The sequence below is a fragment of the Mauremys reevesii genome, linkage group 4 (assembly GCF_016161935.1).
Source record: "Mauremys reevesii isolate NIE-2019 linkage group 4, ASM1616193v1, whole genome shotgun sequence".
Taxonomy (NCBI): Eukaryota; Metazoa; Chordata; order Testudines; family Geoemydidae; genus Mauremys; species Mauremys reevesii.
Window position 1 is genome coordinate 19502750 of NC_052626.1, and position 13368 is coordinate 19516117.

General features: G+C 43.1%; 1 protein-coding gene across 7 annotated transcripts in view; it reads right to left on the minus strand.

Annotated features, from left to right (window-relative positions):
- The window catches only part of KIF26A (kinesin family member 26A), a 130754-nt gene that overhangs the window by 35972 nt on the left and 81414 nt on the right, over nucleotides 1–13368 (minus strand). The gene's annotated exons all lie outside the window — the stretch shown is intronic.

A 13368-nucleotide genomic window follows, 5' to 3' on the forward strand; every position in this document is an offset into this window, starting at 1 on the left:
GTCACTGGGAGTTTTGCCACTGACTTCAGTGGCACTAGGATTTTACCCATTCTGCTCACCAGTTTTCCAGTGTATCCACGGGCTGCAGATCTGAACACTTTTATACGAGTAAATCTCCCAACTTCACTGGCCAGATTTCCTGAATAAGGAGTGTGGGATCTGACCCAGAGACCATCAGTGGAGAGCACACAGAGACACATTCTGCAACAGTGCCAAGAGATGCTCAATTTAATGTTTGCACCACTATTAAGATTAAAATAAGTAAAGATGCAATAAGTTACAGTGCTGACACCTTTGGGCCCAACTTTACAAGCATTCCACCGAAGTCAAAGGGAGTTCTGAAGATGGATCATTCACTGGATTGGGCCCATTATACAAAGGCCTGTCACTCTAAAGTCGTTATTTTATGAGCATGAGCCTAGTAGTAAACATTTTATTGTTAATAATTTACACTTGTATCACACCTTTCATCCAAGGATCTCAAAGTACTTTACAAACATTAGGTCTGCAACACACTCCTTAAGCAATAATTATTATACTCGTACAAATGGAGAAACTGAAGCAGAGAGCGGTTACAAGACAGGTTGTGACATAAGGGGTGGCACATAACTGCCTTCCCAGGATTATCTCTAGAATATGGCACAAACTTGCACAAAGTTATACAGATAGTCTGTAGCAGAGCCAGGAATTAGAATGCAGATCTCCTAGCTCTAAACAATAGACTGTGTTCTCTGTGCATTTCTTCATATTTACAGTGGTCCCCAACGCGGTGACCGCAGGTGCCATGGCGCCCGCCGGGGCATCTACATGCACCCGCGTACTGGCCGGCGGACAAGCATCTGCCGAAATGCCGCCGAAATGCAGCGTCATCAAGAAGCATTGCCGCTGAAATGCCGCTGATTTTCAGCAGCATTTCGATGGCCACGCCTCTTGACATTGCCGCTTCTCGGCAGCGTTTCGGCGGATGCTTGTCCTCCGGCCACAATCATCGGTGGGTCGTCGTCCAGTGCCCGCCACCCGGAAAAGGTTGGGGACCACTGCTTAATAACATAAAAGCAGCAAACTCCAGGCAATCATAAATGCCAATGAACGATCTATATTCCCACTGGACTTTCTAAGCAGTGATAATGAACCTTTAAGTGTTCAGTAGTAGTGCAGCCTGAGTTAGCTGCACAAATCCGATCATGGGAGTTATGCCACTAAAATCCAATTCATTTATGAAAATGTCTCTCTAAATTCTGAAGCAGGATATGAGACAAACCAATTGCTCAGGAGCACAATAGTTGCAACTGTAAATTTAAAACTTAAATGTGTCCTAAATATATGGTTTTACTGTATAGCAAAGAGACTCAATCTGTTGGGTATGTCCATTGTGGCACCACACTTGGCATTACTTCTGTAGCCAAGCAGCTCTTGTAGTTATTTAATCATATTGCTGATTAATATGAAAGATAATGTTTATTTCTTTGTTTTCACACTATGATCCACTGCAGAAATTATAAAAACAGCTCTAGAGAATGTCTTCAAAGTACAATCAAGATATACATGAAGTCCTGATGAAATACTTATTGTTTCCATAAAGTCTGCTGCAGGAATCCCCTTGGGAACCATATGTGCAAGAGAACGGGATATAAATAATGGCCTTACACATCCCATGTTTATTCAGGCACCCAGATCAAGTGCTAATAGATAAGTTAAGATGCACAAAAAAGGCCAAGTTAGAAACAAACAGGTCAGCCATACTGAGGTGTGATATCTCCCAAAAGAGCCAGCTTACAGAAGGCTGTCCATTTAAAAAGGCAAGTGAAAGACAACACAACTGGGCCTAACCTTTTAAGTTATCATATGGAGAAAGAACAAATTTCAGACCGTTCCCTTGTATAGTACACACACTGTGCATCTCCACCATTTGTGTAATTTAAACAGGCACAGTGCCATACGTTAGATCAAGCAATTAAGTGTTTTAGTACTGATATATTCTCTTCCTAAGAATTTGGAATAGACTATTTATTGGAAATTTGGCACAGGGACTGCATGTCCACACAGGGAGTCAGAAAACAAGAAAAGGAGAGGACGTGGAATAGCTGTCCTAGAGAATAATCAGCATTATAACAAGGACTTTCAGTACTACATATTTTTATGAGACCTATGTTTATAGAGCATCTTTTCTACCCAACAAGCACCCCAAAGTGCTTGTTTATTGTAATCAAAGTTTAGTGAGTTACACCTGCACACACATTCATGCCCAAATGCTGAAATGCAATCACTTATGGGATGGAACCACCACAGACATTCTGCAGCAGCCACATCAGTGTTTTCAGAAGATGAAAGTGATGGATCCAGCGGAAAAGGCATGAGGGATTTAGATAAGTGAAATGTAATGATCAGAGTTTGGAATTTGGATAAAAGAGTGAGCTTTTCCTGATCCTCAGCTCTTGCAATGATTGCCATCAGTCCATTAAAGATCATAATTGGTCAGAATCTTAGTAATTTATATCGCAGTCCAAAGCCAGCAGTTCAGTACACTTAATACCAGACTTGGACTTCAACACCAAGCCTGAGGGAGCAGTGCCACGTACTGAGTCCCCAGCATCACTTCTTGCAGCACCAGCATTCTGCTTGGTGGTCTCCCATCCAAATCCTAACTAGGCCAAAACACAGCCCAGTCTGGTATGGCTGTAGGCCTGGATAAATAGCAAAAACCCATCAGACTTCACCAATACTTTTTAGTCAGGAAAATTCATAACAGCGTATATATTCGTAAGCAACTACTTTCAAAATGCTTAAGAATGCCGGATTTTCCATAACTTGTACCCAACAGACTAGTACTGAACAGCCAAACCCTAGCCCAGCATTCCTTTTTGCAGATCTAATTTGGGCCCACAAAATTGCTCCTGCAAAAGGGAAAATTTAGCTTTTGAAAATTCTGCCCTTTTGTATCTTGGGAGGCAGCACAGGCTACTGGTTAAAGCACAGGGACGGGCATTAGGAGAGCTGAATTCTGTTCTCAATTCTACCATCATATTGTTGGGTGACTTTTGGTGACTCACTGAGCCTCTCTGAACCTCAGTTTACCAACCTAGAGAATGGGGCTAACAATACTTACCCTTCTTTATAAAGCGCTTTGAGATCTATGGAGAAAATCATTATGTAAAAGCTAAGTATTATTATCATCTATCTGTGATGGTTTTCCAGGCATTGAGGAGCTTTACTACAGACACATACTCTCACTCTCCCCTCCCCGACCCCAGCCCCTTTTCCTTTTCCCCACCTAACTTACGTTGTTTATCTAATCCTCTATCACAAATCCTTGCAATGGAACTAAGCCTTGGACTCCGCACTCTCATGCCTCTCTCCCTTTCCAATTAAAGCTACTGAGACACTGGTGTATATTATTTTTCCTTCTAGCTGTGAGATCTACTGGCTGCATTTTGCTTAACTCTTTTCATCTTTAATAGAAGTTGTCTTTTAAGACACTCTGGAGAGTTCTTTCCTCATAGCTACGTGTCACGGCAGAAAATAAAACTAATATATGGCACATGAAGGAGCACTCAAATATCAAGTGACAAGGGACAGTCTCTAACCTACTCTTTCCTCCACACAATTTACAGAATATTAGGTTTTCCGCTGTGCATGGATGAGGCAACAAGGCAAAGGATAAGAAGATCAATTAGTTAATGTTTAGCACCTGGGGAGCAAGGCTGTACAATAAACAGAGCTACAAACCCTACCCACTAAAAGAAATACACATTTTAAAGAGTTAATGTGGCATTTCAGACATTTAATTGTACAGTAAAGACTCTATACCAGGGATCGGCAACCTTTGGTACGCAGCCCGTCAGGGAAATCCGCTGGCAGGCCGGGACAGTTTGTTTACCTGCAGCGTCCGTAGGTTCGGCCGATCGCAGTTCCTACTGGCCGTGGTTCGCCATTCCAGGCCAATGGGGGCTGTGGGAAGCAGCGTGGGCCGAGGAAATGTGCTTTAAGAATACTGATTCGTGTGTTCTCCACTCTTTGCTGCTTTTCCAGATCCAGACTAACACGGCTACCCCTCTGATACTTATATTTTTAACAGAGCTTTAGCACCCTGTTTTCAAATCTATATTATTTATCCATCTCTCTCAGAAATCATTTTTGTTTATTATTTGCATAGCAGTGGTTCCTGGAGACTTAAAATGGGGGGATCAAGGCTAGGGATGAGCTAGAGCTGTAAAATTTCAGTCCATATACTAAACATCCTTCATTTTGAAGTGTTCACATGCAGTGTTTCCGTTTGGCCCATTACAAATATTTACAGATACATTTTTAATCTGGATTCCGAACCTCCTCCCACCCCAAAAAAAAGTTTTTGGAATTTTGGATCTGGGTAACTCTTTACTATTTCTACTCTCTATTCAAAAACCACACTCATTTGTTCTTCCCCAAGCCCCATCTAACAATGCCAGAACAAATTTAGCAATTACTACTGTGTTGTTTAACAACTATTCTTTTACCTGCTTCCCACTACAAAGCAACTTGAAAGGAAGCACCAGGAAAAGTCACAGAGTCCGTCTTTGTATCTGCAGTTCCAGTTATTGTTTCCTTAATTACTCGTCAATACTAACAATAAATAGACGGATGTCCTTACAATACACCCTCTAGCAGTCTACCTTGAGCCTTCCGCAGCACACAGATAAACTTTGTTGGCATTATTACTAATATTATTGCTATTTGTATTTGATTTGTGCTTCTAAAACTGAAACTGTTTGATTTGTGCTTCTAAAATTGGAACTGTAGCAGAGTACACTTGCTGGGAAAAAAAAATCCACATAACATTGCCCTGGTCTTCCTATAATAATTTTTAACAAAACTCTGAGAATGTCTACAAGTTAAATGAAAGATTTGCAATCCCAGACATCCATAAGAACATAAAAGTGGCCATACTGGGTCAGACCAATGGTCCATCTAGCCCAGTATCCTCTCTTCTGACAGTGGCCAATGCCAGACGCTTCAGAGGAAATTAATAGAACAAGGCAATCATCAAGTGATCCATCCCCTGTCATCCAGTCCCAGCATCTGGTAATCAGAGGCTTAGGGACACTCACAGTATGGGGTTGAAGCCCTGGCCATTTTGGCTAATAGCCATTTACGGACTTATCAAATTCCATGAATTTGTCTAAATTCTTTTTTTGAACCCAGTTATACTTTTGGCCTTCACAACATCCCCTGGCAACTAGTTCCAAAGACTGAAAGATTAAACCCACCGCCTATCAATTTTATTGGGTTACCCCTGGTTCTTGTAAGAACATAAGAATGGCCGTACTGGGTCAGATAAAAGGTCCATCTAGCCCAGTATCCTGTCTACCGACAGTGGCCAATGCCAGGTGCCCCAGAGGGAGTGAACTTAACAGGTAATGATCAAGTGATCTCTCTCCTGCCATCCATCTCCACCCTCTGACAAACAGAGGCTAGGGACACCATTCCTTACCCCATTCTGGCTAATAGCCATTAATGGACTTAACCACCATGAATTTATCCAGTTCTCTTTTAAACCCTGTTATAGTCCTAGCCTTCACAACCTCCTCAGGTAAGGAGTTCCACAAGTTGACTGTGCGCTGTGTGAAGAGGAACTTCCTTTTATTTGTTTTAAACCTGCTGCCTATTAATTTAATTTGGTGGCCCCTAGTTCTTGTATCATGGGGATAAGTAAATAACTTTTCCTTATCTACTTTCTCCACATCACTCATGATTTTATATACCGCTATCATATCCCCCCTTAGTCTCCTCTTTTCCAAGCTGAGTCTTCTCTTTTCCAAACTGTTACGTGAAGGGGTAAAAAACACTTCCTTATTCACTTTCTCCTCACCATTTATGATGGTATAGACCTCTATCATATCCCCCTTTATTGTCTCTTTTCTAAGATGAACTGTCTCAGTCTTTTTTAATCTCTCCTCATACAGAAGCCGTTCCATACTCTAATAATTTTTGTTGCCCTTCTATGTACCTCTTCCAGTTTTATTATATATCTTTTTTGAGAAGGGGTGACCAGAATTGCATGCAGTATTTAAGGTGTGATCATAGCATGTGTAGAGATTGTTTATGAAAGACTGATTTGGAGATGCTTCCTCATAAGGCACTGTGTTCTGAGTTTGGGAATTTGGAGATGTGCCCTGGAGGCAGGGGTTGGGAACACCACATGGCTGGGTGCAGCAGTTCACCAGCGATGCTCTCCAGTTTGTTGTATTAACATTTTATTCCTCTCTCGTTCACTGATTTGTTATTTAATGAACCCCAAGATCGTTATATGGCATCAGAAGTGCTGAATGAGAAGGAAACTGCAATCATTTTGAAGTTAACTCCTGTGTTTGCAACTGAAAGCAGAGACAAAGGGAGGTACCAGAAAAGCATATGGAGCACCAGGCACAGAAGTTTTTGAGTGTACTTTGAGTGCCAAAGGAGGTGACACCAATTTTAGGCCTGGCCATATGTGAGAAATTCAATCTGGTAAAACGTGTGCTCTCACTACAAGAGCATACTGAACTTTGCTATGAGGCACTCTTTTTAGGAATATCGTTATCTGTTTCAAGGTTTGGGTTGCTTGCAAGGTGAACATACAATCCGTCAGGTACCTCCAGTTATCCATCCATATAGAAAGGTGTCATTTGCACTCCATGATAAACTCAAGGCTGAGCTTGCAAGCAGGGAAGCAATGCAAGCAATACAAAAATTTGAGGAGCCAACAGAATGGGTGAGCTCCCTCATCATTGTGGAGAAAAGTAATGGCCAGCTATGTATATGCTTAGATCCCCGAGACTTCAACAAGGCTATAAAAAGAGAACATTTCAAACTACCAAGCAGAGAAGAGATTATGGTTCAATTTGCAAATGCTCAATATTTCAATAAATTGGATGCATCCCCACATTTTTGGCAGCTACAATTAACTGAAGGAAGTTCAAAACTATGCACATTTGTAAGATACAGATTCCCACGCTTACCCTTTGGCATAGCTTCAGCACCAGAAGTGTACCACAAAACCATACATATGATCTATGGACATATTAATGATATAATCGTCTGGGGCTCAATGAAAGAGGAGCAGGATCGTAGACTTTGAGAAGTACTGGATGCAACTAGAGCTGCAAACCTCAATCTAAATAGGGAGAAGTGTTTTAGGGGTTACAGAACTGACTTTTGCTGTGGATATTATTTACAACGAAGATGTAAAACTTGAGAAGATGAAGATTTCAGCCATTGAAATGATGCCACATCCCCAGTCAAAGAAAGTTGTCCAAGGGTTCCTGGGAATGGTTAATTACTTCAGTAAATTCATACCTAATCTATCCACAAAGCAGCAGCTTTGAGAAAACTCCTAGGGAATAAAAATGAATGGTATTGGGGTGCAGAAGAGGAAGAATCATGGGAAGGTTTAAAACAACAACAACTGATACAAGAAGCTGTGTTGAAGTTCTGTGCACCTGGAAGGTCTATTAAAATTTCAGCAGATGCTTCACAGTCTGGGTTAGGTGCAGTGATTTTACAGAAGCATGAGGATTGCTGGCAACAAGTAGAATATGCATCCAAATGACTGACTGACAGGCAGAAACCAGATATGAACATATCAAGGAGGAGCTTTTAGGAATATTGTTGCCCTGTGAGAGATTCAATCAGTATATTTATGGAGAGACAATGGAAGTTGAAACAGACCACAAGACACTAATACTCTTGTTTAGCAAACCACTAAATGACTGTACCTTATGGATTCAAAGAACGATGACAAAGCTGCAAAAGTATGAGTTGGTTGTGATCTACATGCCCGGTAAATTCGTGTTCACTGCAGATGCACTTTCCAGAGCAGTGGGTTCCACAAAACCTGAGAAGACTAGAGACAGAGATGCAAGCCTGTGTAGATCTGATTATAAAGTCAATTCCCATAGCTAACAGGAAACTCAACAAATAACAGGAAATGGAGAAAGATGAATCATTGGAGATCCTTAAAGAAGTGATAATTAAAGGGTAGCTTGAAGAAATAAGCAGTTACTGTCCACGTATAAGAGACTATTGAAATTGCTGACATGAACTTACTGTGATAGATGGGGTGATTTTCAAGGGCAGTAAGGTTGTATTTCCAATGAGTCTCCAAAAAGAAATGCTACAGAAGATCCACGAGGGTCATTTAGGAATTGAGAAGTGCAAACAATGAGCAAGAGGTGCACTGTATTGGCCACGGATCAATCATGACATCACTAATCGGGTAGGAAACTCCTTTGGTAGGAAATACAAGGCATGCCAACAAGCAGAGTCACTGAGACCTCGTGCAGTTCCACAAAGGCCTTATGAGAAAGGTAGTCACTGACTTATTTACCTGGTGATCAAATAATTATTTAACAGTCACAGATTATTATTCTCTGTATCAAGAAATTTGCACACTGCACAGTACTAACAGTAAGTCAGTGACAGCCGGCATGAAGGGAATCTTCTCCAGACGGCAAATTCCAGATAAAGTCTTTAGCGATAATGGGCCGCAATTTTCCAGTGCAGATTTTAGGCAATTTGCCATAGATTGGGATTTTCATCACAAAACATCAAGTCCAAATTACCCCCCATCAAATGGACTTGTGGAAAGGTCTACAGATGTTAAAGAACCTTATGCAGAAGACTTTTGGCATGATTGGTACAAAGCTGTATTGATTTACCGAAATACACTTCTGGAGAATGGCTTTTCTCCACCTCAGCTGTTAACAGGAAGAAGGATCAGATCTAATTTACCAATTACTGAGAACTTGCTGAAATCTCATAACAATGAAACCACACAGAAGATGAAAGAAAATCAGAAGTGGAAACAGAAATATTATTTTGACAAACAGGCCCGTGATAGCCCGTCTCTTAACTCAGGTGATAGAGGTGTGATTCCTCAGGCACACTCTAATACTTGGGGCCAAAGAGGTACCATTAAAGAACAGCTGCATCCAAGGTTTATGTAGTCCAGATAGACCAGGGGGCACATTTCAACGTAATCAAAGGGATCTACGAGTAATCCCAGAAAGATCCAACACATTGACAGCTGACGTGGATTTTGGCATTTCCCATCTGACTGATCCTTTATCATCAACGCACAAAGGAGAAACTGTCAAGGAACAAGAGAACAACTCAGACTCTACCGAAAGGCTGATACTGAGAGGATCAGAGCGGGAAATTAAACATCCTGAAAGACTCAGAGAGATTTGCTAACCTGCCTGGAGAAGGGGTATTTGAGGAAAGTGAGTGGTAAATACTCACTCCAGAAAGATATGCTGGTAACCTCTCCTCTCTAGGTAGTTAACATATTGGGTTTATAGAAACGTACTAGATGGGTTGAGAATTTAATGTATGTCTTATTAGATAGTGAACTGCTTTTATATATGGATATAACAGTTAATTATTTTTTCTTTAAGATGTAGAGATATGTTTATGAAAGACTGTGATATGGAGACATTCCCTCATAAGGGACTGTGTTGAGTGTGGGAATTTGGAGATGTGCCCCGGATGCAGGCGTTGGAAACACCACATGGTTTGTGCAGCAGTTCACCAGAGACACCCTCCAATTTGTTTTATTAAAGTTTTATTCCTTTCTCATTCACTGGTTTGTTATTCAATGAACCCCAAGATCATTACACCATGGATTTATATAGTGGCTTATGATATTTATTGTCATATTATCTATCCCTTTCCTAATGGTTCCTAACATTCTGGCCCTGCACACTGAGTGGATGTTTTCAGAGAACTGTCCACAGTGACCGCTTGAGTGGCATAGATTTCTCTATTCAGTTCATTTCTTGGCTGACAGTAGGCTGTGTCTACACAAGACTAGATTAAGGATAAATGAGATATATTAAGATTAAGGGATACTGCATGTTAGAGCTCAACGGGACTTGTATCCTCAAAAAAAAAAAAAAAAAACACTTCAGGATCTTGCTCTTCCTGTTCTCCCAACCCCTTTTCTCATCCTTTCCGTGAACAACTGATTTCTTCCACGATCTCTGGGCCAAATTCTCAGATGGAGAAAAAAAATCAGCAGAGCTGTATTTATTTCAATGGACCTCTGCCAGTTCTACCCCTAGGATATTGCTCCCTAATGAGATGGTGCATTCCAGCCAGCTGGCCATTAGCAATCATACAGACATTAGGGCTTGTACTCGCTACTCCATCCCAATTCCCTCTGGCTGGGGAGCCTGAATCCAAATGATCCTTGCTTAATAATAATGATAATGCTCACTACTTAGCACTTAGATAGCATTTTACATATTCAAAGTACTGTATGAACATTCATGAATTAATCCTGACAAGTATTCAGTGGGTTTATCTCTACGAACACTTAGTTCGCAGCAAGCTGGGATGTAATTCTACTGCACTAGGCTGCCGTGCACAAAGTGAATCCTGTTGCCATGTACTAAGAGTTCCTTAGTGCACTTCAATCTACTCCGAGCTCAAAGCAAGGCAGATCAAAGCACACTATGGAACTTTTAGTGTATGTCAGCAGGGTCACATGGACACTTACTCTTAGGGTTGCCAACTTTCTATCTGCAGAAAACCAAACACCCTTGCCCTGCCCCACCCCTTCTCCAAGGCCCTGTCCCCACTCACTCCATCTCCTCTCCCTCCGTCACTAGCTCTCCCCCACCCTCGATCACTTTCACCGGGCTGGAGGGGCGGGCTTGGGGGCAGGGCAGAGATGAGGGGTTTGGGGTGCAGGAAGAGGTTCCGGGCTGGGGGTTGGGGGTCAAGAGGTTCAGAGTGCTGGGATAGGAGGCTGGGATGTGGGAGGGAGTATGGGCTCTGGGCTGGGGGTACGGGCTCTGGAGTGGGGCCAGAAATGAGGGGTTCAAGGTGCAGGAGGGGGCTCTGGGGTGGGGCAGAGGGCTGAGGTGCAGGAGGGGGTATGGGCTCTGGGAGGGAGTTTGGGTGCAGGAGGGGGCTCAGGGCTGCGGCAAGCAGTTGGGGCACGGGCAGGAGTTGGGGGTGCAGGCTCCGGGCAGCGCTTACTTCAGGCAGCTCACGGGAAGTGGCAGCATGTCTCTCTGGCTCCTAGGTGGAAGGGCGGCCAAGCAGCTCCGTGCACTGCCCCAGCCTGCAGGCACCACCCCCGCAGCTCCCATTAACCGCAGTTCCCAGCCACTGGGAGGTTGCAGAGCCGGCGCTTGGGGCGGGGGCAGCGCGTGAAGCCCCCATGGCTGCCCCTATGCCTAAGAGCCAAAGGGAGATGCTGGCAGCTTCCCTGGAGTCGCACGGAGCAAGGCAGGCACCCTGTCTGTCCCGATACAGGCAGCGAACTAGACTTTTAACAGCCCAGTCAGCGGTGCTGACCGGAGCCACCAGAGTCCCTTTTCGACTGGACGTTCTGGTGGAAAACTAGACGCCTAGCAACCCTACGTATAGTATGTCTACGCTGCAATTAAAAACCCACCACTGGCCCATGCCAGCTGACTCGCACTCAAGCTAAGTGGCTGTTTAATTGCAGAGTAGACGTTCGGCCCCAGGCTGCAACCCAAGCTCTGGGACCCTCCCGCCTCACAGGGTCCTAGAGCCTGGGCTCCAGCCAAACCTGAATATCTACACTGCAGTTACACAGCCCCTTAGCCCAAGCCTAAGTCAGCTTGCACGGGCCAGTAGAGGGTTTTTAGCTGCAGTGTAGACATACCCTTAGTGTGTGGCAAGATAGCATGAGAGAGATTTACACCCCAGCTTGCTGTGAACTAGTGTTCATATAGATAAGGCTTAATCTAAGAGCAATCTGCTCTACAGATGAACAATGAGTCACTTGTACAGAGGGATACAGAGTTCCTGGATTACGGTTTTATGCTCTGCCCACTAGAACATGCTTAATATGACCGTCTTGTTCACACAGTCAATCATTGACAATAAGACTTTTCTCATATTAGAATCTTCAGGCAGGCATGGCTACCAAACATTTGTTTATTTAGCCAGTCAGTCAAGCAACGAACAAGCAATTAGTGCCGGCTATTTCCGTGGGTCACCTTGCTCAGCGGGCAATTCTGCCTTTGGTTCACAATGTAAGGCATCAAAGGGTGGCTTTTTTAGCAGGCTGCCTTTAATGCAGTTTGATAGAGATTTATAAGATGTCAAACTACATCCTTCCCAGCCAATACTATAGGGAAGAATTCTTTGGTTTAAGGTTAAGTTCCTGCCCTGCCTCTTACAATTGCTCCATGGAGGTAGGATAACCCTGCCTTCCAGCTTTAAATTTAGCTCACTCACTTGAAGCTGGGGCTTCAAATCAGAACGGCAGAGAAATCAACTAAGTTCACACAGGAGAGGCCCGATTCTGCTCACAGTGAAGTGAGTGACAAAATTCTCATTGATTACTGCGGTATCAGAATCAGGCTCTCTCACACTTAGGCATGTTTCAAAGCCATGCAGAGATGGGGCCTAAATCATAGGAGGCAAATGGCTAAGAGGTACCTGAATTCAAGCACACCAAGACTTTTCTAAAGTTTAGGACAGATCTTCCCCATCTTGACCCTGAAGTCAAAGGAGCTACGCTGATTTACACCATTTCAGGACCTGACCCCTTCCTTCAACTGGGTGATTGTACTTTATGTGTTAAACAGCAGTGTAGATGGCATCCGACCACACAGGAGTCTCAGCAGAACTGTTTTCAAGAACTCAAGAAATACACATGAGATGTGTGTACACAGACCTAAGGAATCACCACAGTATTATTCTTAGGATCCATACTTTTTCCACATCAAAAATTATGGGCCAGATCCTCAACTGCACTGAGTGTAGGATTCAAGCAGTTTTTCTGCTCCCCCAAAACTCAGCCAGCTAGAGTCAAAACAGCCCATTTAGGTTGTTGTGACGTTGGTTCTATGCTACCCAAGGGCTCCTCATGGGGAATCCTCAGGGCAGCTTTCTGGCTGCTGCGCATTGCCTCTGCAGCCAGAGCCAAGACTGAGAAACTGGCTGCATAATTTATACTCCATGGTAGCAGCCAGTAACTATGCCCTGCTTCTACCTAGTCTAGCTCTGCTCACCAATGCTGTAAAATGAAATAAGCACAGATGTAAACATTGCTGTGCTTCTATACTCACTATTTACTACTGCTCCATATGGCAAACTGTTGAAACCTGTGTAGGTTAATCTTTATGTAAGCAAAACTGTCAACATTGAATCTAAAAATATATGTCAATTCCTAGCTTGTATAGAGCGCATACAAAAAAATTTAGCTACCTCAAAGCCAACAATGTTTTCACATCCTATTTCATAAACAAATCAAGCTAAAGCAGGCAGAACTACATCAATCCAACCCCAGCGTACTCCCTAGACAAAAAGTTGGACTTTATTTCCCAGTCTTTAAATGTAGCCTCCTGCACAGATGGTATGGTTCAGAAA